The sequence below is a fragment of the Chrysemys picta genome, unplaced genomic scaffold, assembly GCF_011386835.1.
Source record: "Chrysemys picta bellii isolate R12L10 unplaced genomic scaffold, ASM1138683v2 scaf891, whole genome shotgun sequence".
NCBI lineage: Eukaryota > Metazoa > Chordata > Testudines > Emydidae > Chrysemys > Chrysemys picta.
The window spans coordinates 22,501-25,622 of NW_027053598.1; the positions used below are offsets into that span (position 1 = coordinate 22,501).

The following is a 3,122-nucleotide window of genomic DNA, read 5'->3' on the forward strand; positions in this document are numbered from 1 at the left end:
GTCAAATGTTCAACGTCCCCACTCGGCCACCAGGTCAAGCCCCGGGAAGCGGCTGTAAAATTCTCAAAGTCCCCACCGGGACAATAGGTCAAGCCCTGGGAGGCGGCTGTCAAATGTTCAAAGTCCCCACCGGGACAACAGGTCAACCCCCGGGAAGCGGCTGTCAAATTTTCAAAGTCCCCGTTCGGCCACCAGGTCAACCCGCTGAATCTACTGGGTTGACCTGGCGGCCGTTTTGCTTTCCGGCCACCAGGTCAACCCATTGGTTTCGACGGGTTGACCTGGCGGCTGGTTTGCTTTCCGGCCACCAGGTCAACCCATTGGATTCGACGGGTTGACCTGGTGGCCGGTTTGCTTTCCGGCCCGGGTGTCACCCCACTCCGAGGGCAGCACGGCAGTGGTCTTGAGGACCACAGAGGGGGGCTTAATAGTCGAGACGGAGCAGGTCCGGGGGAGGCTTAATAGTCGCCCCCCGGCCAGTCCGGGGGAGGCTTAATAGTCGTCCCCCGAGGACTCCGGGGGCCAGGCTTAATAGTCGTCCCCCCCCGGGCGCTCCAGGGGGGAAAGCTTAATAGTCCTCCCCCGAGGACTCCGGGGGCAGGCTTAACAGTCGTCCGCCCCGGGCGCTCCAGGGGGAAAGCTTAATAGTCCTCCCCCGACAGTGTGTGTGTGTGTGTGTGGGAGGGAGGCTTAGCAGTCTTGCCCCGGGCGGTCCGGTGGGGGAGGCTTAGCAGTCGTCCCCAGGGCGGTCCGGGGGTGGGGGGGGGGGGGAGGCCTCACAGTCGTCCCTCGGAGAGCCGGGTCAGCGGCAGTGGTGGGTTTACGTCCAGCCTCCGGAGGGTGCGCGTCCTCGGAGGCGATGCAGGCGCCGCAGAGAGGCAGCCTCCGAGGCAGGGAGCGGAGCACCGAGGCTGGGGAGAGGGGAGCAGGAGCCGGGGGCTGGGGCTGGGGGTGGGGGGCGTTCAGGACAACCGGTCAAGCCCCGGGAAGCAGCTGTCAAATGTTCCAAGTCCCCACTCGGCCACCAGGTCCACCCCAGTCTAGCAATGGGGTTGACCTGGCTGACGGCCGGTTAGTATCAAGGTAAACTCACCGTCGTCCACAGGAGGGCAGCTCTCAGGCCGGCCGGCTGCGGCTGACTCTGGGGCGGCGCCCGGTCCCGGCAGCGAGGGGCGGGGGGCGCGGAGCGAGACGGGGCTAACCGGGGGGGGGCGCCTCCTGCGACTTTGGGGGCCGCGGGTCGTCAGTGGCGTGCAGGCCGGGCCTCTCCCGGGGGATTCGGGGGGGCGGTCCTGCGGGCCGGGCGCAGGGGGCTCGAGCGAGCCCGGGCCGGTCCGCCCCGGGGCCGGGGTCTCCGCCTGCGGCTCAGGGGGGCGCGGGTCGTCGGGGGAGGAAGCCCGGGGGAGCCGCACACCGGCCCGCCAGGCCAGGCCTGGCCTGGATGGCCGCGGGGGGATTCGGGGCGGTCCCGCGGGCCGGGGGCCGGGCGCAGGGGAGGCGGGGGGGCCGAGCGAGTCCGTCCCGGGCCCGGGGCCTCCCCCTGCGGCTTTGGGGTCCGTGGGTCCCCGCTGGAGGAAGCCACTGGGAGCTGGACACCCGCCGTCCGTCCCGCCAGGCCAGGCCTGGCCTGGGTGGCCGCGGGGGGATTCGGGGCGGTCCCGCGGGCCGGGGGCCGGGCGCAGGGGAGGCGGGGGGGCCGAGCGAGTCGGGCCCGGGCCCGGGGCCTCCCCCTGCGGCTTTGGGGTCCGTGGGTCCCCGCTGGAGGAAGCCGCTGGGCGCTGGACACCCGCCGTCCGTCCCGCCTGGCCAGGCCTGGCCTGGGTGGCCGCGGGGGGATTCGGGGCGGTCCCGCGGGCCGGCGGCCGGGCGCAGGGGGTCCGAGCGAGTCCGTCCCGGGCCCGGGGCCTCCCCCTGCGGCTTTGGGGTCCGTGGGTCCCCGCTGGAGGAAGCCGCTGGGCGCTGGACACCCGCCGTCCGTCCCGCCTGGCCAGGCCTGGCCTGGGTGGCCGCGGGGGGGGATTCGGGGCGGACCTGCGGGCCGGCGGCCGGGAGGGTCCGGGCCAGTCCGCCCCATGCCCGGGGTCTCCCCCAGCGGCTTCGGTGGCCCCGGGGGGGGTCCTCCGCGGAGGAAGCCGGGTGGGTGGGGAGCCGGACCCCAGGCGCCCAGACCCGTGACCTGCGGCCGCGACCTCCGACTCGGCAGGAGCGACGAGGGGCTTTCCGGCCCGTCCCCCCCTCTCCTTCCCCCCCAGAAAAGGAGAGAGAGCTGACTCGGACCGGGAAAAGCTGCCTACGGCACCTGGGATTCCCAGGCGGTCACCCATCCAAGTACTAGCCAGGCCCGGGACGGTTTACCTTCCGAGATCGGACGGGATCGGGGGCGTTCGGTCCGGTATGGCCGTAGGCACCCGGCCCCGCGCCTCCTCGCCCGCTTTCCCCTGCCGACGCCCGGGCCTGCCGCACGGTGAGCCCCGGTCGGACTGCCCCCCCCCCCTGCGGCAGGGCCCCCGTCTCTCGCGGGCCCGGTCCTTTTTTCCTTTTCGAGCTCCGGGGCCCGGGCTGGCCGCCAGAGCCCCTCCGCCCGCCCTCCCCGGCGTCGGGGAAAATACTGTCCCGGACTTCCAGTGCGCCCGATCCTGTCAGCCGGGGGGTGGGGAGGGGCAGTCCCTCGCTGCGGCCGGGGAGGGTGAGCCCAGGGCGGCTTGCCTGCCGTGCGAGGCCCCTCTCGGCCACCAGGTCAACCCCGAGTCGAAAGGGCTGAAAAATTTTCAGAGTCCCCTCCCGGGCACCAGGTCAACCCGTGGAATCGGACGGGTTCACCTGCTGGCCGGTTCGCTTCCCGGGCACCAGGTCAACCCGTGGAATCGAAAGGGTTCACCTGCTGGCCGGTTTGCTTTCCGGCCACCAGGTCAACCCCTAGGGGTTTTAACGGGGGCACGCCCGGTGGCCTCTTTCCCGTCCGGTCACCAGGTCAACCCGGATCTCCCTCCTTCCCTGGGCGTCCCCTCCTCGGAGGCGTCAGGTTCCATTCCCCCCCCCCCCCCAGACTTCCAGGGGCCCGATCCAGTCGGCCGGGAGGCAGTCCCTCGCTGCGGCCGGGGAGGGTGAGCCCAGGGCGGCCT

General features: G+C 72.5%; 1 non-coding gene across 1 annotated transcript; it reads right to left on the reverse strand.

The window, feature by feature from the left end:
- Positions 1 to 2,287: 2,287 nt before the first annotated feature.
- On the reverse strand, positions 2,288 to 2,406 carry LOC135979470 (5S ribosomal RNA). Its single transcript, XR_010596772.1, has one exon. It is a non-coding gene; the product is annotated as a 5S ribosomal RNA (ribosomal RNA).
- Positions 2,407 to 3,122: the final 716 nt, after the last annotated feature.